The sequence below is a fragment of the Barbus barbus genome (genome assembly GCF_936440315.1).
Source record: "Barbus barbus genome assembly, chromosome: 35".
Classification (NCBI taxonomy): Eukaryota; Metazoa; Chordata; class Actinopteri; order Cypriniformes; family Cyprinidae; genus Barbus; species Barbus barbus.
The window spans coordinates 4,958,637-4,984,816 of NC_136763.1; the positions used below are offsets into that span (position 1 = coordinate 4,958,637).

Here is a 26,180-nt window from a genome sequence, read left to right on the forward strand (position 1 = left end):
GAGCATTTTAATTGGCTTTCCTACCTGCCTGTCAACAAATGTATTTGCATACCTCCGCGCACCCTGACGGGATACGTCATCAGCGTGTTCACGCACGATGTGCAGACAGAGCGAGAATGGCAGACAAACATCAACAACCCAATCTTCCTTCCTGGTATTGTAGTACTTTTACTAACTGTGCTATAAAGTTTTCTCACCGGTGAATGGCACATGATGTAGCCCAGCGGTTCCCAATTCCAGGCCTCGCGCCCCCCTCTCTGCATATTTAGCATATCTCACTTAGTTAACACACCTGGTTCAGATAACCAGCTCGTTAGAAGAGAGCTAAGTGCATGAACCGTGTTCTGTTTGACATGTTCCCTACACAGTGTTCATTGCTCCCTACTCCCTGAGCAGGGGAAATCCGTTAAAATTTATTTCACTTCGGAACAGTCATTAACGGATTTGTGCTGCGTAACGTCTTCACACACAGACGAAACTTACTAGAGAAGTGTGACATAATATACCTCTGTAAATAAATACAATTTAAATTCACATCTCGGACACTTTAATGCCCTGTGTATGGAACATATACGCTCGCTTTGAACTGGAATCATGGCGGAATATCTGGTGATGTCCACTTCGCAGGGCAATGACTTACGGTCGAACAGAAAACAACAACAAAAACATTTTTTAAGTTGTATGCACTCTCACTATGAGTTGCTAAATGAACTGCGGCACACAGTTTTTTATTTATTTATTTATTTTTTCAACGGAGAATCGGCTGCCTTATTGGTTAAAATCCCCAAACTGTATACTTAAACATTAAATTAAGAAATTGCATTAAAATTCAAAGTAATTTCTTTGGTAATCTAAAATACTTTTCGGATGTAACTGTAATTTAATTACCACCTATTTACAATGTAATTATAACGAAATACAGTTACTCATATTTTGTATTTTAAATACGTAACGCCGTTACATGTATTGTGTTACTCCCCAGCCCTGTATATACATATATATATATATATATATATATATATATATATATGTATAGATAGATAGATAGATAGATATAGATATAATTGATATTACATTCCAAATAAAAAGAAAAAAAAGTAAAATTAAAATAGTTCATGACAATCAGCTATGTGTTATTTGTAAAACAGTTAAATCATTTTATGATTTAATCATTTTATATTTAAAAATTGTATTTAAGATTTACAAATGTAGCATTTACAGTTATCCTATATTAAATAAAATGTATATACTTGTTTATTATTATTATTATTATTATTATTAAATAATGTTTAAAATATAATACTTAAAATATGAATTAGTTAAATCAGAGAATGATTAAAATACTTAATAAATAACACAGTTGATTGTGAGTTTTTTTTTTTTTTGGAACTTGATGGAACTTTACTATCATTATGTTAACTATTAATTAACTTTTTTTCATGCTAAAATATCTACGTTGTAATTAAATACCATAGTAGAAATGGACTCATACTGTGATTAAGATTTTGGTCATTCCTCTCATCCCTGTTGCAAACTCGTGAAAGTTTCAGACATAAGTTGCGTAAGTTCATTGACAACATCCAGCATTTTGTTTTGTGCGATGAATCCGTCGGTGTTGTGAATGTTACTGAGAAGCGCATAGCGGTGTGAACAGAGGTTATTCGTTCACAGGACCGTGAGCACTGATGCCAGTGAGGCGAGAGATAGCGAGAGGGCAGATGGTGAAGAGGTTGAACAGAGAGCTGCGTGCCTCCCCAGGCCTATACCCTGGTGTCCATGTTGGGTCGACCTCATTCTCATCTTCCTGTCACCATTAAAGCACAGCAGCTCTTTTGACTAACAAGTATCATGCACAATACAGGGCGGCGTTTGTCCATATTCATTCTCCCCATGTGTTATTTCTATCTAGACAGGAAATTTTGTGTCATTTCCATTTCAAAGCCGGAGAAGAAAGGCGAAGAGCACTTCTTTATAATCACAGGGCTCTGAAATTGTATCCCAGCTTGAATACAAACAACGGGGAAATTCTTGAAGGAGCTTTTGTTGTCTCTCGATACTTTGCTCCCTTACACCGAGCCATCAACATCACCGGATCCAAGCACATGATATATGATATATTTTGCTTACGACATTTTTGTGTGTCATTGCAGCCATCACTATATGCCAGGCACCATTTCTCAAATGAGCAATAAAACCTCTCATTTGTTGCTGCTCTCCTTGGCACAATTGTGCTATTATCTTCAATCGCCTTCTCGAAGTACGGCTTCACAGCCGAGGAAGGAAATTAACTGAGTTAGAAGACCAACAAACCTCAATTGCTCCTCCTGAATACACAATTTATCTTTGAGAGGAATTGCTGGGTGTCTAGACTGAGGTGATAATATCTGTCATTTTCCCATCCTAAGGAACTCAGAAACTTACATAATGCCGTTGTCTTCACCACATCTCAGGTTTGTCCTCATATTCTCTCAGTCTATTAAATGAAGGTTATCTTCCACATGTGGAATAAAGTTTGTGGAGCAAATTATGAGGAAACTGACTGGTCAGCATGAGTAACTGAAAAAAATAACCATTTCTATTATTGCTTCCACTGGTTTTCCAATTATAGCAAGGAACACACACATATAAAGACCTCTTTATGTCTCAAATGTTTTGTTTTAGATGAAATAGAGACTTCTGCTATTGTTTTTTTCTCCATTGCGCTCATGTGACCATTGAGTTGTGCTCAAACTGTGCTCGAATTTGTCAAGTTACTGTCAATATCTCGGTAACACTTTAGTATAGGGACCAATTCTCACTATTAACTAGTTGCTTCATTAGCATGCCTATTATTAACACACTGGCTGTTTATAAGTACTTACAAAGCATGACCATATTCTACATCCCTAATCGTACTCTTTCCTGTAGCTCAAATAGTAGAGCATGGCGCTAGCAACGCCAAGGTCATGGGTTCGATTCCCAGGGAAAGCAAGAGCTGATAAAATGTAAAAACTGTAACTTGAATGCAATGTAAGTCGCTTTGGATAAAAGCGTCTGCTAAATGCATAAATGTACTCAATACCTAGACTTACTTATTGAGGCAAAAGTCATAATTAATGGTTTGTTGATGGCAATAATTGAACCTTAAAAAAAGTGACCATAAACTCAAATGATTCTCATTCAAAGACCTAGATAACATTGTGCTCTTATGCATCAAAAATCATTATATTTGTGAATTTTATTTCCAATTTTATTTCTCCACAAGCATTTTAGAGATAGAGTTGCTACTTAATGTATTTACTGTGGATTTCTCACGAGCAACATGTAGCCAGTCCCAAAGTTGTTTAAAAATTTTATTAGTAGTAACCTTCCCTCAAGCAAATATAAAGATGATTTGCATCTTTCCACTTGCCCTCACTGGATCATGATCACATGAGCTTTTCAAAACCTTCTACTCTGAAAAGTTGCACAAGTTGCTTGTGAATTCATGCTTTCTCTTTTGACAACTTTTACTTACTCGTACTGTGGGAAACCATCACATGCTGCTGCTTTCAAGATCCAGAAACCAAAACATTTATCTGCAGACAACTTTTTACTCTTACAAAGAGACCAAAACGGCCTTGATAGGCTTTGTTTTTAAGAGTGTGTTTGACTTCAAGATGCATGACTCGTTTATTAATAGCTCCTTTCTCCTCTAATGAGCCACTGCCAGCCGCCTAGTGTGCCTTCACACTGGTCCTGCTTCACACTAATGTTATTGACCGGCTCTATTTGTGCGTTCGAGTGGTGTGCCTACTGTCAGATAGGCTGCAATAAGCAGGCGTGTTATGTAAACATTGCAATGTGTCACTTTAAAGGACGCTCTCTGCAAACGTATAGTCCCGGCAGTGAATCATGTGTGCATCAAAGCCCACGCCGCCAAACACGCGTGACCCCAAAGCCGCATATATTGCGTCAGCGTGTGGGTTTAGAAAGATGAGCGAAACCTGAATGGAAAGAGCCTTTATGGCATTATTCCTGCTACATGTAGATGTGCATGGTTTCAGCTTCTAAATAACAACACGGTCAACATCATCTCAAGCATGTCATAAAGTCAGTTCACAACAGTTCATGTCACAACACAGACACGGTTGCATACTTACAGGAGTGGCTGGAGTCTGCAGGAGGCAAACAGTAGACCGTCTCTACTCTACTCTTCCTTCAGTGTGAAAGGGAGGAGAAAGAGGAGGAGGAGGGCGGCCTCCAAGTCTGGAGGCAGTCAGCGCACCGCCAGACAGATAATCCAAAACTGTAGGTGTCTTATTTAGTCTGCAGCACGCATTGCATGCGTGCATGCAGTAGAGAGAGGCACAGTCGTTTTCTCGCGTCCCTCTCTGCGCTCCCTCCTACTTCTGCTCATGAGAGAGCCTTCTAACAGGAGGAGATGCGGGAAAACATAACAGAAAATAAATAAAAAAATAAACACATACAGGAAGCAAATGTGTCTCTCTGAAGGATTTTATAATCATGCTGGGTCTCCACCCCCACTTGGCTGTCTCTCCTCCCCTATTGTTATAGCAACGGCCAATCAGAGCACTTCATCACACAAGCCCTCTCTGCCTGCCGAGAGACTGTGATTCTTTCACACCGGAGCTTGTTCAATATGGCTGTGGACCAATAGTGTGTGTGTTGTGGATGCTGTTAATTAGCAGATCTGTCTAGTCAAGTGAAGGGGTAACCGTGTTTCACTGTACTAAGCTGTCAAACCTTTTGTGTGTTTTTTCTGCTTTGTGGTTTACCATCTTCACACGACCCACGGTTATTAACGTGTGCTTCTAAGAGAGATATCAAACACGTCTGCGTAGACTAATTAGGGAACAGCTTTGAGAAAGTGCAGGTTTTCAATGGCTTGTCAGTTGTTGCTTTAGTTTTAATAAAGAAATGCACTGTTAAAAGACTTCATTAGAGGATATTGTGTGCTGATAAGTGTTCTTAATGAGTGTTGTTGTCTTGTTTTACAGTTTAATTTTCTAAAAACTCTTGAAAATGAGATCATTTACTTGAAGCAATGCTGTATAATGACATATTTTATCTTGAATATAATATTTTCTGCACTGACAGATTATTGGACTTCTTGCTTATATTTGAAAAACGTTGACAAATCTGACAGTACAGTACAAAAACACTAGTGTTAAAGATAGATTCTCTGAAAACAAGTCGTTATATCTTAAACAGTGTTGCTTCTCAAGAAATGTGATCTTTTTAAGGAATTTTTGATATTCTACTTGGAAAAACAAACATTAAGATCTCAGTGTATGAATTTCTTTCATGTGAGAAACACAGAATGAGACATTTTGCTGAATGAACAAACTGTTCTTTTCCATACAAGCGATCAGGAATGGACTGTCAAGCCCAAAAATGGCAAACAAAAAAAGGTTTGGTTTGTGTGGGGAACAGACTGAAATTGAAGTCATTGTTAATTCATAAATGGCATTTTAGAATGTTTCGTGCCAGTGTTGTTTTAGCATTAAAGGCCTATTTATAATTTTTTTAAAATTGACTTTTTAGTTTATATATTCAGTTTTATTCTGATTTAAGTTTTTGTTTATATACTCAAAATATTCACATATAAAATTATTGCAAGTATATAAATACAAATGTAAACAAAATAAATGTTATTAATATTATTATTATATACCAATCCACCACTAATTATTTGGAACTTTAGGGATGCAAATCAAAACTTAACATTATTCATAACATATTAATAAATCACTATATAACAATTAAGTAAAAGTATGTAGTGTGAAAATTATCTATGTAAGTGTGTGTGTGTGTGTGTGTGTGTAAATTATATTTATATATTTATAAAAAGTATAATTCTACACACACATAGCATTTTATTTTTTATTTCAGTTTAAGTACTAGTTTTAATACTCACTTCTACTATTTTCATCCAATATTTATATTTTATGTATAAATGTAACAATTTTTGGAGCTGTGTGGACAGGACACTTTATGCTGTGCTGTTTTTGTGTTTCATCAAAGCAAGTGAGTCAAACCGGTTTGGAAGAACATGAGGGTGAGTAAACAATGACAGTTTCTGAACTATGTTTAGTTCAGTTCCTTTAAAACATGAGGGGTGTTAAAATGCAGCCACAAATTGACAAAATCCCTATTAGATGTTGTGCGTCTCACAGCGGTATACAGTCAAAGCTCCTTTTCATTAAGCAAGCAGCTCAGATGTTCAAACTACTTTCAGCTCAAATTCAAACATGAGGTTTGTTGATGTTTGTGTATCCGTGTGTGTCTTTACCCATTGTATACGTCGTGCACTACATAAAGCTGAAGATCTCAGAGCCAATGACCCGGACAGCAGTAGAACGAGTACTACTCAGCAAAAAATTGGCATCCAAATTAGGTTTTCACACCTGGATTGGAAAATGTAATTTCACTGAAATGAGGTTCAGAGAACCATGGGTACGGCAGAAATAGAGGGCTGTGCTCCTTTCACACATTTTCTTCTGAAGCATGTCAGCAGATTTTATTTTATTTTTATGTTAGAATCAGTCAATAATTGAGAGACCATGAATAAAGTTACTGGTACAAAAAAGAGAGACTTTTCTTAAAGTCTTAGTACATTCTAAGTACTGTATGTTCTGAACACAATTATTTTTAACGAAATGGTGGCTTTCAGTATGAGGGATCGTGTGCAGTTAGATGATCATTATTGCAAAATAAACCCTCAACCCTCATGGGAAGTGGAGCATACATGATGAAGACCTTAATTAACTAACTAACTCATAACCTTTTGTTTAATTGCACTCAAAAATATTGTCTACTATCTGCTGTTATGCACTTCCTCTTCTTGTTGTTGAAGTTTGGTCTAGTTTGGTCTCTGATAATGTTTTCTATCTTGGATGAATCAGTTCTGCTTGTATTCTTCTCGTTTGTAAGCCAGTTTGAATAAAAGCATTTGCTATATAAATGCAAATGATGTTTTATAAGGCGCTATGTTACGTAAGTAAGTAAGTCGTGACGTATTGTCAAGTATGGTGACGCATACTCGAAATTGGTGCTCTGCGTTTAACCCATCCAAGTGCACACACACAGCAGTGAGTAGTGAACAAATGCGCACACACACGCACACACGCACGGAGCAGTGGGCAGCCATTTATGCTGCGGCGCCCGGGGAGCAGTTGGGGGTTCGGTGCCTTCCTCAAGGGCACCTCAGTCGTGGTATTGAGGGTGGAGAGAGCGCTGGACATTCACTCCCCCCACCTACAATCCCTGCTGGCCGGGGACTCGAACCCGCAACCTTTCGATTACGAGTCCAATTCTCTAACCATTAGGCCACGACTTCCCTTAATTTATAGACTTACTTAGCAGTTCAAGTGAAGTTTAATTGATAACATTTGTATAAACATTTAAAGCTACATTAAAATATAATACATAGAAGTAATTCTGCTTTATATTTTTTCTTTAAGTAAATATAGACTCTGCACCGCTGAGTGAGCTGCCTTACTGTTTACTGTCTACAAATGCTGCTGCTGTCTAAGATTGCAGCTGTGATGGTCCCTCATAAGTATTATTATATTATGTTTAAGTCATATTTAAATATAATCAAATCACAGAAGTACTTATTCTAAATATAGACTCTGTAAATATAGACTCTGTTCCACCTACATTTTTCAAACTGACTTAAATGCAACACTGTCATTTACAGTAGAAATTATTTTGACTACATTTCAAATGCATATGCGCTATAGATTTGAATGATTCATAAAATATGATAAATAATACAAAATATATATTATATTCATAACATGACTGATGTGCAACACTGTATCATTTCGAGTAGCATTTATTTTTTCTATAGTTCAAATGGCTTTTTGCTTTATACTATAATAATAATAAAAAATATATATAATTTATAAATAAATTATATTATTATATATTTAATTTTTAGTTGTCATTTTATTTCAGTTATGATTTAAACAAAGAGTGAAATTATGTGACAAATAAAGTTATGACATTCTTACAATGTTCCCTCTAAGCTGCGCCTGTGCGCTGCCGCACACTTCTTACGTCGCAGCCGCGCAGAAGAAATAATATGCCGCAAACAGGACAAACGGACGCAAAAATTAGTTGAGAAAGCCATTTGATTGAATCCCAGTAATATTCGCAATGCTCGGGCAAACCACTATAGAGTCTGTGACACTATTAGAACCAGTCAATGCGGTTCACAGGTTTCATAAAGACTGAATTTCATTCTCTTTCGAATACTTTAATGGTTGCGGACAAAAGAGGGTGAACACGAGAGCGAACGCAAACGCAATGACATGTGAAATAAAAGGTTATCATGTTTCAGGTTATCAGGATCGGCACTAAACGGTAACAAAACTCATTTACATTCACAAACAGGTGAAGTAGTGTGCAAACTCTGCTACATGGGGAACTTTAAAAGAATTCCAGTTTTTTTTAGTATTATATTATGATATAAAGATGTTTTTGCTCAGATGGCTGAAATGTCTGCTCAATAGAGAAAAGAGCTGCTGTACTTGTTTCTCGAGGAGACAACAGTGTCAGTGAAGAGCTTCAGGTGAAACCTGAGACATAATGTTTACAGAAATCAAAGAAACATCAAACAGAATATTTTTATTGTGTATTATTGTTAACCAAGCTGTAATTATGATGCTGCAAAATGTGTGAAAATGAAGTATCGTTTAATAGTGTTTTTGTTAGCTGTGAAATTAGCAAAAAATAGCCATTTTATTCCTAAAATGTTTGTAATTTTCTTCTTCTAACAAGTTTATCAAATACCATCTAGACTTTTCTGCAAGTGCAGAATACTTTTGCAAGAGTATTACTTTGGTGTTTATACAATTATAATGTATTACAATGTATGCATATGTATATGTACATACAATGTATGCATATGTATACATACAGTGGTGTGAAAAAGTGCTGATTTCTTTTATTTTTTTGCATGTTTGTCACACTTTAATGTTTCAGATCATCAAACAAATATAAATATTAATCAAAGGTAACACAAGTGAACACAACATGCAGTTTTTGAATGAAGTTTTTTATTATGAAGGGAAAACAAAATCCAAACCCATGTGTGAAATGGCCCTGTGTGAAAAAGTACTTGCCCCCTAAACCTAATAACTGGTTGGGCCACCCTTAGCAGCAACAACTGCAATCAAGCGTTTGTGATAACTTGCAATGAGTCTGTTACAGCGCTGTGGAGGAATTTTGGCCCACTCATCTTGGCAGAATTGTTGTAATATATATTATATCAGAATCAGAATCAGAATGAGCTTTATTGGCCAAGTATGTTTACACATACGAGGAATTTGACAGAAGCTCCACAGTGCAACAGGACAGGACACAGATAATACAAATATCCAAATAGGCAATGTACAAAACAGCAAAAACACAATATACAGTATAATATAGACAATTATGGTGTACAGGTCTGATATGTGCAAATTTGAAATGAAAAAAAAAAAATAGATAAATAACCTCCTGTCTGTAAGCAGACTCGTCACCGTCCTGGATGAGGCCGATCAGTGTGGTGTCATCTGCAAACTTCAGGAGCTTGACAGAGGGGTCTTTGGTGTAGAGGGAGAAGAGCAGTGGGGAGAGAACGCAGCCCTGAGGAGCTCCAGTGCTGATGGTTCGAGTGCTGGATGTGGATTTACCAAGCTTTATTAGCTGCTGTCTGTCTGTCAGGAAGCTGTTGATCCACTGGCAGACGGAGGTGGGGACGAAGAGCTGAGTTAGTTAATTCTGAAGGGTGTCCGGGATGATGGTGTTAAAAGCGGAGCTGAAGTCCACAAACAGGATCCTCACATAAGTCCCTGGTCTGTCCAGATGCTGCAGGATGAAGTGCAGTCCCATGTTGACTGCATCATCCACAGACCTGTTTGCTCTGTAGGCAAACTGCAGGGGGTCCAGTGATGTCCTTCAGATAAGCCAAAACCAGTCTTTCAAATGATGTCATGGCCACAGACGTTAGAGCCACAGGTCTGTAGTCATTAAGATCTGTGTGAAGATGGGGGCCAGCTGGTCAGCACAGGTTTTTAGGCGGGTTGGTGACACACTGTCTGGGCCTGGTGCTTTCCTTCTTTTGTTCTTCCTGAAGATCTGGCACACATCATCTTCACTGATTTGAATTGTAGGTGTGGGGGAGAGGGGGGTTGCTGGAGGTGTTAATGGTTGTGTGGAGAGGTGTTCATGACGGTTGTGGGTTGTTTTTTCAAACCTACAGTAAAAGTAATTAAGATCATCTGCCAGTTGTTGATTCTCCAGAGCGCTGTGGGATGGTGACTTATAACTGGTGATATCCTTCATACCTTTCCACACTGAAGCAGGATCACTGGAAGATCATTTGTTCCTTAGCTTGTCAGAATAATTCCTCTTTGCCACTCTGATGTCCTTTTCCAGTGTGTATTTGGCCTGTTTATACAAGACTTTATTCCTTTTTCTGTAAGCATCTTCTTTGGCCTGACGGAGCCGTCTGAGTTTTGCAGTGAACCATGGTTTGTCATTGTTGTAGGTTAAATGAGTCCTGGTAGGAATGCACATATCCTTACAGAAACTGATATAAGATGTTACAGTCTCTGTGAGCTCGTCCAGATCGTTGGCAGCATTTTCAAAAACATTAACTGAAAACATTAATAAAAAAAAAAATTACATAAACATTAATATATATATATATATATATATATATATATATATATATATATATGTGTGTGTGTGTATTCATATGTATATATACATGTATATAAATGTGTATATATGCACACACACACATATGCACACAAAGATATACATATATATATATATATATATATATATATATATATATATATATATATATATATATATATATATATATATATATATATATATATGTAAAATTTTACAATATTATTTTTTTACTGCACTTTTGATCCAGTAAAACATTTTTAAAAACTTAAATTATTCTAAACTTTTGACCAGTAGGATTATAATTATACAACTGGATTATAATTATACAAAGAATTATAACTGCACAAAAAACATTACAAAAACAAAACATTCTACCCATGGGTGATATTTAACTCTTGAATTGGAGGGGCAAGAAAAAATGCCCCCCCCCCCAAAAAGCACAAAAATTTATTTCTCAAAAAAAAACTTTACAGATATAGTATATATTAAGTATATATCAAAACAATGTTCTACCAAATTTTACAGTTAATACAGCACAGTCAAGAATAACTTACAGAGGTCGCCAGCATTTACTAAACTGTGGTCTCATTTTGATTCTTGCTGCATGGCGATGCTTCCCGTTTTAAGTGTCTGTTGATGACCTTTCATTTTTATTCATCTGTAGAGGCTTGGCCAGGCCTAGTTCCAGAATTGAATCACTGACGGTGCTCTCACATATATTTTTGTCCTATGTTTATCTCTGTATCAATTACTGCTCTTTCAAAGTGAAATAAATATGCAGATGTCATTTGCAGTGTTTAAGCCGTCACTCATCTTAGTTCATCGTGATCTCACATAGTTCCGTTATAATGAATGAAACTTTACAATGTACAATGAATCTCATTTATATCGTGTCTACCAACTAAAACACCTCCGAATGGTCATTGCATTCAAGAAATCAACTGATATGTCTATGATTGGTTGCTTTGCTCACCGCTGCAAAAACACGTTATGAATGGTAACATTTGATGCACTCTCTCGGATAGTTTGCCAGATCTCCCCCCAATGGTGCCCCTGATTCTACCTTACACTTTACCTTAAAAATTATTATTATTATTTTGAATGGATAAGATTGATATTAGAAACTGTGATTGTTTACACATGCCGACAGGTTTCAAATCGTTTATCAGTTTTGATGATAATGATAGCGTGAAGTAGGACAGTAGTGATCCGTTAAAATTTGTGGCCCTGTTGAAGCCATCAAACACCTCTGTGCTGTCAGGGCTGACAGGATGATAGTATCACATGCTCCTCTGTGATGGAAACTATTGGAACACATCAAACAACATGATCAAAGCCTGTGTTTGCCTCATAACCTGTTGTTCGGTGAGCAGTACAAATAAGTTTTATATGCTGAAGTTCAGTGTTGCTCTCCCTCTTATTTTCAAATGGAAAGACTTTGTTTGTGGACATAAAAGCAGCAGTGAGGATCTGATGGTGAGCTCTTTCTCTAAAAGATTACAACTACAAACATTAAAACCAACCAGTGACCCTTAAAGGAACACTCCACTTTTTTTTGAAAATAGGCTAATTTTTCAACTCCCGTAGAGTTAAACAGTTGAGTTTTACTGTTTTCGAATCCATTCAGCCAATCTCCGGTTCTGGCGGTAGCACTTTTAGCGTAGCTTAGCATAGATCATTGAATCAGCTTAGACCGTTAGCATCTTGCTCAAAAATGACCAAAGAGTTTCAATATTTTTCCTATTTAAAACTTGACTCTTCTGTAGTTACATCGTGTACTAAGACTGACGGAAAATGAAAAGTTGTGATTTTCTAGTCCGATATGGCTAGAAACTATACTCTCATTCCGGCGTAATAATCAAGGAACTTTGCTGCCGTACCATGGGTGCAGCAGGCGCAATGATATTACACAGCACGGTACGGCAGCAAAGTTCCTTGATTATTATTACTTGATTGTTGTGGCCAATTCTGACCCCTTGCCAGATTATTACCCCCCTAGTATTGGTAGGTTTAGGGCAGGGATGGATTAACGCACGGGCCTACTGGACACGTGCCCAGGGCACTGGACCAGAGGGGGACCCAGCCGAAATACCGCTACTCCCAGAACGCGATTTCAACTGTGCCCCCTCAGATTTTTGAGGCAAGTGGATTTTGAATGCAGCTTCCAAAAGAGAAAACAATTATTAAAAAAATAATAATATAATATTATAATAATATTTTTATTATTTAATAAACGATCACACCGGATTAGATCATTCAGATCTAATTAGATCATTCAGTGCGACACATCATCAGCTGCTAAATTAAAATCTGTGTTCGCTCAATTTTGCTGGCTGGTCACAGCCATATCACCCTGCAGCCCAAGACCAGTTGCCCACTGAAGCTAAGCAGGGTTGAGCCTGGTGAGTACCTGGATGGGAGACCTCTGGTGAAAACTAGGTTGCTGTTGGAAGAGGTGTTAGTGAGGCCAGCAGGGTTGCTCACCCTGTGGTCTGTGTGCGTCCTAACGCCCCAGTATAGTGACGGAGACACTATGCTGTCAAAAACTGGCCCTTGTCTATCATGGCCTCCTAATAATCCCCATACACTTGATTGGCTCAATGACTCTCTCTCCTCTCCACCTGTAGCTGGTGTGTGGTGAGCGCACTGGCACCGTTGTACTGTGGCTGCCGTCGCAGTCAATGGATGCTGCACACTGGTGGTGGTTGAAGAGAGACCTCCCTCATGATTGTAAAGCACTTTGGGTGTACAGCAATACACAATAAAGCGCTATATAAATGCATCATTCATTCATTCATTCATTCATTCATTCATTCATTCATTCATTGGTAACCAAGATGGAAATCAATATGGGGAAAATGGAAACTTTTTTAAATTATTGAATTATGTAATTATTTACAGTTTTGCACGTTTCTCACTCTTTTAAAATGTATTAAATATTTCACTGCCTGTTTTGTTTACAGAGACCCTACTGGTCAAAAGTGTAAAATAATTGAAATTTTTAAAAATGATTTTTCTGGATCAAAAATGCAGTAAAAATAATATTGTAAAATGTTACATATATATATGTATATATATGTGTGTGTGTGTATAGATTCTTTGACTACATAGAACATAATTAATTGAAAATACAAATCCTCTATATCCTTTATGTGCTATAAATGTTTTACTGTCCCTTTTGATCAATATAATGACTCTTATAATGTATAAAATTACATTTGAATGGTAGTGTATCTTGGTTTGGAAAATAAATATTTCTTCAGCAGCAAATTATGATTGATTTCTGAAGGATCATGTGACACTGACGACTGGAGTAATGATGCTGTAAATTCAGCGTTGCGTCACAGGAATAAATTATATTCGAAAACATATTCAAAAAGAGAACATTTTAAATTGTAATAATATTTCACAGTATTATTGTTTTTACTGTTTTTTTTTTTAATCAAATGTAGACTTGGTGAACATAAGAGACTTCTTTCAAAAAAAAAAAAAAAAACCTGAATTATTCCGAACTTTGGCTTGTGCTTATATAAAAGTTGACAAGTAAGTGTCAAATTTTTTTTATGTCAACCATGAAATTTGCTGAATTTCTAGATTGTTGTTGTGCATGCAACAAAAATGCTGGCTTTTAATGTGAATTTGTGATTTTTTTCTGCAGTCAGTGACAGATTCTTTTTTAAACTGAGCTGATAATGTATCTGTACTTAGCAGTACTAGAATGACAATAATCAACATACAGTACGAATCTAAATCTGACAGAAGTGAGTATTTGTAAGTGAGTTGTGTTGGTACCATCGAGCCTTTGCCGACCAACCTGGAAAACTATGCTGACAAAGAGACCAAATCGGCCGAGTGACCTTGTCGGGAACGAGAGAGAAAGAGATTGAACAGCAGAGGGGACAGGGTTCTCTCCCACAGGCAACACGCTGAGATCTGATTAGATCAGCGATGCTCTTCACAGTGAACTCGGATCCAAGCGGGGCCAAACGAACACTCCAGAAAATGCAAATCTATTTCAGGGGGAGCAGGCACCAAACGGCCGGGGTTAATATTTAATGAACAAACAGGAGTGTGATGCAGTAGCAAGCTACAGGACCTGCCGTGTTTGCACAAGAACAATCTGCAGCTTTTTGAAAGAGCAGCTTTGATTTATGCGGTGAGAGGAGACACCCTGGGAGAGAGGACACGTCTGATGGAGTTTGTGCGGGGAAAGCGTGGAGTCAGCACTTTGACTGGATAACAAGACTCTTCATCAAGGTTTCCCCTGTGAGAGAACACGTTTCAGTGGCTCACGATCGATTTAGCTGTATCCTCTTCTCATTTGGGAGTGTGTTTCCTTTGTGACGGTGTGTAGAAGTACCTGATGGGACATCTGCTGCTGCTCTTCAGAATTTTAGAGTTTCTGTTGAAGACCTCGCTTTATGCTTGCCAAGAGATCTTTGCTTTTTTAACCCTATAAAGCCTAATGTTTCATATCTGATGCACACTTTTCTAAGACCTCTAAATGATCAACATGATCAACAATGAACAACCCGTTGTATACAATCTACTACGTGCCTTCGGTCATCAGAGTCCTCTTAGGAGAGTTATAAAAAAAACTTCACCTTCTCAAAATCTTTACTGATTTTTTATGAAGTAAACAAAAACTTTCATCTTACAATTTCTTGTTGTTCTTCTTCTTTTTCTTGATATCAAACAATTCCTTCTCTTTGTTGTTTTTCTTCTATCATAAAAATTCATCATCAGTTTCTTCATTTCTCTCATTATCTTAAATCTTGTCATCTTTATTTTTCTTTCTTTCTTTCTTTCTTTCTTTCTTTCTTTCTTTCTTTCTTTCTTTCTTTCTTTCTTTCTTTCTCTATTTTTGCATCAATAGCAATTTTTTTTCTTCTATCTTAGAAATGCAGTGAATTTCGAGTGTGGATGGCGTTTCATTTCCAACTGGTTAGATTTATTTGAAAATTAAAGTGATTTCTATATTTTATCCATTCAAAAGACTACAAAAGCATAAACCGTAGTGCAGTGCAGACTAATCGAAATGTAGCGGGATATTTGTGTTTATGTTTTGCTGGGCAATGCAGTCTTTGATTGGCCATCAAGAGCAGACTGCAGCCAATGGAAATGCTTCTCTATTGCTGCCCATGCTGCTCCTCACAGCACAGATGGTGAAAGCAGACTGCAGTTTGTCATTCATTGTAACAAAGTGTAGAGACGATGTAAATAATAGATTCAGAGAGCTTCATTCACTAAAATAGAAGTTTGTAAGATCGCGATGAACTTAATGATTATAAAGAGTTTGCAAATGTGAAATTGAATTTATACATTATTGATTTTATTCAAACGTTAATATAAAGCGACTTACATTTTAGGAACACTTGTCTGATCTGTTCAGAACTATTTTGTTGATGAAATAAAGTCACAGCAAACACAGCGCTGTTTCGATTATAAATGAATCTTTGTTTTTGAACAAATCTAGTGAGTCAATGATTCAATGACCCATTCATAAAGAGAGTCACTTGCTTCTTTCCTTAATGAATCAGCCGTTGGAAGGAATCGATTAAATGAATGATTCAGTGACAGACAGTGACTTGCTGCCACCTACTGGGAGTTTCATTTTTAAAGTATACATTTTAATTGTTTAATGTTTCTATATTCAATCTCATAACATTGTTTTTATTAAATGTATTAATGCCACCTCTGAGTCTTATTAAAAAGTCTGTAAATATTCCACATTCGTGCTCTTCTGTTCCGTGCAAAGATTAATTGTCCTGTAGCTCAAATGGTAGAGCATGGCGCTAGCAATGCCAAGGTCATGGGTTCGATTCCCAGGGAAAGCAAGAGCTGATAAAATGTAAAAACTGTAACTTGAATGCAAGTCGCTTTGGATAAAAGCGTCTGCTAAATGCGTAAATGTAATGTATCTTATTATTTTTAATTAATTGATTGTTTAATTTAATTTTCATTTTTTTTTTACAAAAAGTTAATAAATCTATTTTTGGCACAACATGACATACATTTAATAAAGTAAATGTAAAATGTAAAATGGCATTACAAAGGTTAAAAAAACACTTAAAGGAGTCAAAAATCACCTTATAATAGTAAGGTTAATTTCTGTCATTGATCAGAAGGTGTTCCTAATTTATTTATTTATTTTTTTAAGTAGAAGCACTAGTGCTCCTGAAAAGAAACGTAAGTGTAGAGTCCTTAAGAATGTAATGTTACCTTTTAAATCTAATTGAAAACATTTTTGCATGGCCATTTCCACCACTGGATATAATGTATGTCTTCTTCTTTTCTTATTTTTCTTCATCATTTAGGTGTGGTTTTTTGGGATGTTTGTAAGTAAATAAGTTATTGCATATGTCGTAATCATTCAGAAGTTTTAAACAAATTTGAGACAGATTTTTATTTTGTTTTAAAGTCAACCCATTAAAATTGACCTTATTTTGCTCTCTTAAAACGTTGCCACAAATCAGTTCCCTCCATTCCAAACAAAAAGTTTTTTTTTAATTTTTAAATTTCTTTCATCAAAATTTAATAACTTTCTCTCAGAAATATGTCACAGTACAGAATTAAAATGTGCCATGAATGTCTTATGTTGACCAAATCTGTTTAACTGACTTGAATAATGTAAGAATCCTAAGACTTATTATAATCATTCATCAGAGAAGTGCTGTAAACAATCTCAAAAAACAATAAGCTTGTTTATATACTCGTTGATTAGAAGGAATGAGTGAATTGTCTGCGCTCCGTGGTACAAGAAATATAATCACTCCACAAGGTCAGAAAATACGAGTGATTATTCTCCGGGTGGAAATTCCATCTGAACCCAACCGTGAGGTGTGCAGAAGACAAAGGAACAAACTGTGTTCTTGAGATTCCTCTCAATTCATCTCATTGAGATCTCAGTGAGGCTTAATTCTGATTAGTGATGCTCTTTGTCGGTGGGCCGCATGCACACTGCGTTCAGTCAGGGTCAATTGCTAGTTTTCTGATGACCTTGGTTGCAATAAAAGCTCCATTATCAGAGCGTGATGTCATCGTTCCGTTACACTGCATGAAGATGATATATTGTCGCAGGCTGGAACAAAAGAGATTTCACAGTAAGTGCGACTGGTGACCTCAACATTCTGGGAATACACTCAAGTTTGGTCACCCTTTTTTTCTCGGAGGAGAAAAAAGAACAAATCCAGCCTTTGAATAAATATCTCCATGACCTTCAGGAGGCATGAAGGAATTTCACTCAACGATTCTTAGCCCAAAGGGAATGTATAGGAATATATACACTCACTGGCCACTTTATGCTAACTGCATGCCTTTGTTCTTCGTGGAATAGATTCAACAAGGTGTTGAAAACATTCCTCAGAGATTTTTGTCCATATTGACATGATAGCATCACGCAGTTGCTGCAGATTTTTCTGCTGCACATCCATGATGCGAATCTCCCATTCCACCACATCCATTTGAGTAAAGTGAACTCATTGTCATGTTCAAGAAACCAGTCTGAGATGATTTGAGCTTTGTGACATGGTGCATTATCCTGCTGGAAGTAGCCATCAGAAGATGGTACACTGTAGTCATAAAGAGATGGACATGGTCAGCAACAATACTCAGGTAGGCTGTGGCGTTTAAACGATGCTCAGTTGGTACTAAGGGGCCCAAAGTGTACCAAGAAAATATCCCCCACACCATTACACCACCACCACCAGCCTGAACTGTTGAGACAAGATGGATCCATGCTTTCATGTTCTTTACACCAAATTCTGACCCTACCATCTGAATGTCGCAGCAGAAATCGAGACTCATCAGACCAGGCAACGTTTTTCCAATCTTCTATTGTCCAATTTTGGTGAGCCTGTGCGAATTGTAGCCTCCGTTTCCTGTTCTTAGCTGACAGGAGCGGCACCCGGTGTGGTCTTCTGCTGCTGTAGCCCATCTGCTTCAGGGTTCGATGTGTTGTGCGTTCAGAGATGGTATTCTGCATACCTTGGTTGTAACGAGTGGTTATTTGAGTTACTGTTGCCTTTCTATCATCTCCTCTGACCTCTGACATCAACAAGGCATTTTCGTCCACTCAACTGCCGTTCGCTGGATATTTTCACTTTTTCGGTCCATTCTCTGTAAACCCTAGAGATGGTTGTGCGTAAAAATCCCAGTAGATCAGCAGTTTTTGAAATACTCAGACCAGCCCGTCTGGCACCAACAACCATTCCACGTTCAAAGTCACTTAAATCCCCTTTCTTCCCCATTCTGATGCTCGGTTTGAACTTCAGCAAGTCGTCTTCACCACATCTAGATGCCTAAATGCATTGAGTTGCTGCCATGTGATTGGCTGATTAGCAATTTGTGTTACCAAGTAATTGAACAGGTGTACCTAATAAAGTGGCCGGTGAGTGTATATAACTACTTGACTACTTGTTGTCAACTGTTCAGTGATTTTAATTTGTAATATAATTTTTTATTCATTTAGTAGTTGAATAGCAGTGAGCAGTACTGGTAAGGTTACTCAGTAAATTATTCATTAGCTACTAATTACATCTGCAACAAATTAATTAGATTGCTGCACTAACTCTCTCTAAAAAGTAATGCATTACACAAAATCTTTAGTATTAGAAATTACTTTGAACAATAGAACCAGCTGAACAATAGAAGGATAGACATGAAACTACTCTTTTAATTCCTTCAAATAAGTAATAACATTTTTATTAAGTTTTCTTGAACCTACCAAAAGGGAGAAGGTTACATTAAAAACGTACATTGTTATTTTATATATTTTATTGTTTGAATTAAAATAGTTCTATAGTCCAAACAATATTTAATGCAATTATAAAAATTGTCCTGGCCCCTCCAAGCCTCACAATGGGGATAAGCGGGTGTTTTTAGTCAACAGTCCAGAAGTTGAAATAAAGTGCGTGCATCCGTAATAAAACGTGCATCACACGGCTCCTGGGGATGAATAAAGGCCTCCTGTAGCGAATCCATGCATTTTTGTAAGATAAATATCCATATTTCAAACGTAATAAACAATTTTTTCTCACTTCTGCTGACTGGTAAGACGTATACACAGTGCGCGCGCCTCTGAGATATGCTAGTCTCACGAGTTTGTTTACAGGAGCAAAGGAAACAAAGTTTCCTTACTTTAGCAAAGGAAAACCAGTCTCCTCTTGGCTTATATCGAAATCCTCCAACATTTTTCTTTACAAATCCTCGCTTTGTGCTTCTAATTCTGGACCGGTGTTTTGTTTTTGTTCTCTCTCCGCATTCGTCACTAATCACGCAATGCCGACATCTTACGTCATCCCCCTGGACGGCTTCCGACAGTCAGTGGAAGTGAGAAAAAATAGTTTATTACGTTTTAAATATGGATATTTATCTTACAAAAAAACATGGATTTACTACAGGAGGCCTTTATTCACCCCCCGGAGCCGTGTGAGGCATATTTTATTACAGACGCATGCACTTTTATTCCACGTTTTCTGGACTGTTGACAAAAAGCACCTGTTTACACCATTGTAAGGTTTGGGGGGGCCAGGACAATTTTTTATATAACTCTCATTGGATTCATCTGAAAGAAGAAAGTCATAAACACCTAGGATGCTTTGAGGGTGAGTTAAACACAGGCTAATTTAAATTTTTGTCAGAACTAACCCTTTAAGAAGTGGAAAACCCTTTTGGCTTGATTATTAAAATGACATTTTTCAGTAGAAAAAAAAAAGCATTGTTTTTGTAAGTTTTCCAAGTTGTACATGTATAAAGTACTATAATCAATCAAATCTTAAGTTATTTTCTGTATTATTTATAATTTATTTCAGCATAATTTAAAATTCAGTTTTATATGAAAGGCTCGACTTTGGATCACATACACTTGCCAACTCCACTCAAATGCAGCACAACTATTGCTCTCCCTTTCACTTGCTTTCTTCTCTCAGAAGAGCCTCTCTCATCTGCCTTATTGCGTATTGTGAAAGCGAGAGCAGAAGAGCAGAACTCCTGTCAGCTGCGCGGCTGCGGCTCAGCAGCGCCGGCTCCAGGTTTCACCACAGCAGCTCGGAGACGCTGAGGGATGAAAGGCACTAGCCTCTCTCAACAAAAGCATTAGTTGGCCTTTGAATTATGCAAGTTCCACACTTAAAGGAGCTTCAAATTGATATTTCTTAAGTCAAAGAACAAAAGAGATGAAAGGCAAAGGCGTCCCTGTGAAGACAGATGGCCACTCTTTCTTTAAGACTGGATCTTCATTCAAAGAGGCTCATCTTGAGACAATAAAACCTGGCACAATATTTTGCAGTTCTCGGCCAAGGATTTCTTCCATCTTTTCTCATATGTCAAGCGTATGATGAGCAACAGCCGACAACGTTAGCAGTCAACTAGCATTTCTAATCTGATCTGATTCATGTCATCATGATTATACAACCAAGACCTTAGTCAGAAGACACCGCATTTAATTTGGGGAGAATGAAAGCGAGGTCTCCAGACACAAACTGATAAGTCTGAAAATCTGACTTCATTCCATTTTGCTGCTTATTTTGGCCAAGAACCACCCATTTAAAAAGTAAAAAACCTGCTTGACATTTAAAGCAATCAAAAAATGCTAGTTTTGTTGTTACATGTCGTTTAGGGGCAAATAATGTGTAGTCAGTTGACTACTATCACAAACCCTAAAGGATGGTTTTATTTGGTATATATCTGAGTTTTTATACAATCAGTTATATGACTGCTAAAAGGCTGTAATTGGCTTATTAGAAACGGGTATTAAAACGTGTAATAATTGTAAAATTTGATGCCAAAAACATAGTCTAATCCAGTCTGTTCTCTTCAAAAATGCTTATTGTTTGAAGCCTGTATCTAGTAAACTTGATTTTGTTTCCAGATGGACCGTTGCATCCGACTCCCAGAAGATGTGTAATGCCTACCAATCCGATTGGAACTGCCAATTACCAGCTCTGACCTTCCTTTCAGTATACAGTATGTCAGACGGTTAGTAAGGCTATAGTTAACCTGACAACATCTACTGTCTACTTGTGAAATGTTTTACATACATACATGTAATAAGAGCTACTGTACCTAAAGTGACAGAAACCCAATTACGCTTTATTTAAAGCGTAATTATATTTTTTAATTTGTTTACATGCTGCGGGTGGGGTTTACGACATATACTGCAGCCAGGTACCAGGGGGCGATGGAAACGTTATCACTTAACTTTTGTGTTCAGTTTATACCAAATAATGTTCATAATACATATGCATTAAAGTACATCATATGCTTGCTTCTCAACTAAAGGGAGTTCATTTACTCACTTTCAAGTTTATTTCTTCTGTTGAGCACAAAAGATGATATTTTGAAGAATGTTAGTAACCAAACAGTTGACTTCCATAGTAGGTTACCATGGACGGCTACCATCAACTGTTTGGAAAAGAAGACTTTAATTTTTCAGTGAACTACCCCGTAAGTTGTCTTGTTTTAAAGTGAATGTTCACCCAAAAATCAGTATGGAAAAAAAAAAAATACTATTAAAGTCAATGGGGACCAACAACTGGTTACGCACATTCTTCCAAATATCTTATTTTGATTTCAGCAGAAGAAAGAAACACATAAAGGTTTGGAACAACTTGAAAGTGGCTAAACAATGGCAAAATTGTTGACAAAAATACTTGTATTGAATAGTTTTGTTTGTTTGCACAGCCTAATTTTCATTTATGCCAATCTAAATAAAGCTGTTTACTCCAGTTACGGTTTAAAGTGCCCATTTTGGGATGCTAGAAGTGAAACTAGTTGTTAAACTCTTGAATTTGGTGTCTCGCCACTGATTTGTTGGGTGACATATTTCACATAAATGGCAGAGGATCTGCTGTATATAGCCAGCATGCATATGTGGTAACCTGCAGAAGTGACACATTGGTTAAACTGCTGTTTTGCAATTTGTGCTCACCTGACACTTATTTTTAACACGCATGTCCTTCCAGACTTATCTTTAGGGTTTAAATTGAGTGTGTTTAGCATTAGTTTGTCTGCGTTGGCAGCAGTCCTCTCATTAAGCTGATAGAAGCTCAAAATAGTCTACGTAGACACCTCCTCAGCAGTATATGAATTGCCTTTACACCGAGATAATTATGGCTGTTTTGAGTGGAACATTTGTTTGCAGTTTTTTCCCCGCTTTTATCTGTGGGAAAACGATGCAAGGCCTCAGGAGATGCCGAGATGTTTATTTCCCTCTGTAGAAAGTTTTTTTCCCGGCTCGTGTTCTGAATCTCATCACAGAACAGGACAGATGAGGAGCGGGGAAGGCCGGTGGTGCTCCGTTAACAGCCCAAAATCGAATCTGTTGCATAAGCGTGTGGGGTTACGCTGAGTGAATGATGTACGCCGAACTAAAAACAACTCTGAGTAGATATTGCTCGCTGGGAATAAACTGCATTACAGCTAGTTTGTCTTCATCCACCCATTCCATCATTTCGGCTGTCATTTTGTGCTTTCTTCTTGTTTCAAGTAACGTATTTACACCTCCCGTTGTAATACATGTGTTCTTTAATGCCTTGGAGCACTAAACGCACTTGTGCAATAAATTTGTGATGTTTTATGCATGCGTTTCTTTAAAGCTTCCAATGCGAGCAGTTCCTCGGCGAAGACGTTTAATGTCCTAGATCACGTCTTGTTTCCTCAAGCCTTGTTTTCCATATTTTTTTTTTTCTTTTTTCTGCAGGATGTTTTTAATCTTTTTTTGCATATCATAATTGTTTCTCCTAGCAATGAGATAAAATGGAGAGCAAATGGAGATGTTTATTCAGCTTTATCCATTTTATTATAGAATAGATCTCAGAAGTGTCTTGGCAGATTTGTCAAGATACCAAACTCTTGCATCAAATTTCTCAATATGAACTAATTTCTCATCAGGGTTTCCAAAGAACAAATGCTCTCAGCTGCCATGCAGCAGTTTTTCAGTCAAAATAAAAGTTTGATGGTTTAATGTTTGAAATTAAGACAACCATAAATATTAGTATTGCAATTTTAAATTTTATAACACAGTTTTATAATACGCTAAAATTTACAATGGTAATATTTCTTTTTTAGTATTTTTATTATTATTATTATTATTATGACTTTATAGACACATTGATAAAATCACTTTTTTCCCCTCATATAGTGCAGCCATATTCTGTTTTTATTGTACGTTGACTATAGCATAATTTTCTCCAGAATTTTAGGAGAAACATATGAGGCAGACTTGACTTAAAGGTGAAGCGTGTCATTTCTGCACTGCTATTTTAACATCAAAACAAAAGCAGAAGCCTTCAGGTCTCCTGAGTGTTGAAAAAGCTTTGTCTGAGCAATAACATGTTCCTCGGGGAGTGTTGCACTATTTCTCTTTATCTGTCCTCTAAATACATGTCTGCACCCCCTTCATGCATCGGCAGGCTTTGAGGTCTCTGGCTTTCTCTCTCTGTCTCATCTCTCTCCTGAATCTTCTCTCCTCCACATCTTAAACCCAATCAACAGCTCTCGCTTTCAGCCCGCTAGCAAGATGTCTGACCTCAGAGAGCGAACGAGAGAGAGGATGAGAGGACAGATGAACAAATGATAGAAATGAAGCAGAGGTAGAGAGTGGTAGATTGATATCAGAATCAGAGAGAGAGAGATAGAAGAGTGATGGGGGGGGGGGGGGGGGGATCAGAGAATGATATGAAGGAGAAACAGGTATAAGAGTACAGTGAAAAACAAGCTGTTAGACTGGAACAAACAAAAGATGACTTGCAAAAGACCTTCAACGTTTTCAAAGACAGAGGACAGGTAAAATGTCCTCCAGACGAACACGTCATCCAGTGATTTAGATGATTCCTGTTAAATTATCAACATCATTAAGTATGATTTAATAAGAGGCCACAGAGATACATGATTTATCATCAAATATCATTTTAAACTTTACAGTGTAATAAATTAATAGATAGATGGGAGGATGGATAGATAGTTCAACAGATGGATAGATGAAGAGATGTATAGTCTATAGATAGATAGATAGATAGATAGATAGATAGATAGATAGATAGATAGATAGATAGATAGATAGATAGATAGATAGATAGATAGATAGATAGATAGATAGATAGATGGACAGTTGAACAGATGGACAGATTAATAGATGTATAATTGGATGAATAGATGGTCAGGTGAATAAATACATAGATTAATGATAGATAGCTAGTCAGATGGATAGAAAGTTGGATGGATATATGGAAAAATGGATGCATATTCGGATGGATGGATGGATGGATAGATAGATATATAGATAGATAATCGGTCAGATGGATAGATGGACAAACAGGCATGGAGACAGACTAATAGTAGGATGGCTAGAAAGATGGATAGCTAATAAGGACAACATCTTCGAAACATTAGTTAGAATAAAGTATCTTAAAGACATTTTTCTTTTCTGAGTGGCAATGTTATAGAAATTCTTTCTTTTTTCTTCCTTTCCAGAGCTGCAGTAACCCTTCTGAGGGACTTGAATCATTGACATGTCAGCCCTGCTGCTCTGTAGTGTATAGTAAATATAATATAGCAGCTTTAGAATATGTGGCATCTGAAGTGCCAGAGATGTTGTGTCGCTCAGTGTGAGCTGATGTCACACTCCTCCACTAGATGGCAGACCAGTGTCATGAGCCTTTGCTTATGGAGCAATTCAAATATCATCTGCTGAAAAAGGCCATATACCATCACACTCCTATAAAAGCCAGTCAAATTGTCTGTATTACAGTATACAGAAATATTAGATTTTTTTTTTTTTTTTTTTTTTTTTTTTGTAAAAAGATGCTGTGGTGCCTTTCTGATGATAAAGAATATAATATACCATCTTTCTCATGAAACCGTGGTAAAGCAGAATGTGTAGCCCGCAGGCATATCTTGAGCATCGAGGTGATGCATAAAAGATTTGAAGAGCCTCTTTTATGTGTTCTGTGCATCTAAAGCTAGAACAAGAACTGAAATACGAGACAGCGGACAATGTAAACCAAAACTCAATGAAAATCGTCAACACGTTTTTGATCATGCAGAGCGCCCTGTGCTTTTTGAGGGCACAGGCAGGAAATTGCGGTTTGAAATCAGACAAAAGTCCTTTGATTCCTGGAGACGCAGAGGTCAGTGCATCGCAAACAATCCTCCGACAATAGTCTTTTAATGAAGAGTGTTTCCAGCTTTCCGCACAGTTGGTTATAAGATTGGATATCTAATAGTGCCACCCCCAATTTTCCATAACCATAACAATTCTCAACTGTCTGTTTGAATAATTTCAGGGGTGTAGCATCTTGCTAAAGGCTATTTAATTTCACAGCGTATTCTCTGTTTGAAATTGATTCATGAGAGGACCCGATCTGTGCATGTGAATACAAATGCGGGCTTTTGGCTGCCGTCAATAGAGTGCCCTACTAATTTAAGAAAAGCTGTTTCATTAAAACAAGTAATCTGAAAAAATCCCCGCCACTTAATTCTTGGAAGCTGCCGAGGCTTGTTGT

General features: G+C 37.1%; 1 protein-coding gene across 1 annotated transcript in view; it reads right to left on the reverse strand.

The window, feature by feature from the left end:
- LOC306854888 (cyclin-dependent kinase 18-like) overlaps nucleotides 1-4,450 on the reverse strand; it is a 73,590-nt gene extending 69,140 nt beyond the window's left edge. Inside the window, exon 1 of the mRNA XM_079393186.1 lies at nucleotides 4,122-4,450. The gene's annotated coding sequence lies outside the window, so the exon portion shown is untranslated. The remainder of the gene's footprint in view (nucleotides 1-4,121) is intronic.
- Between the last annotated feature and the right edge of the window lie 21,730 nt (nucleotides 4,451-26,180).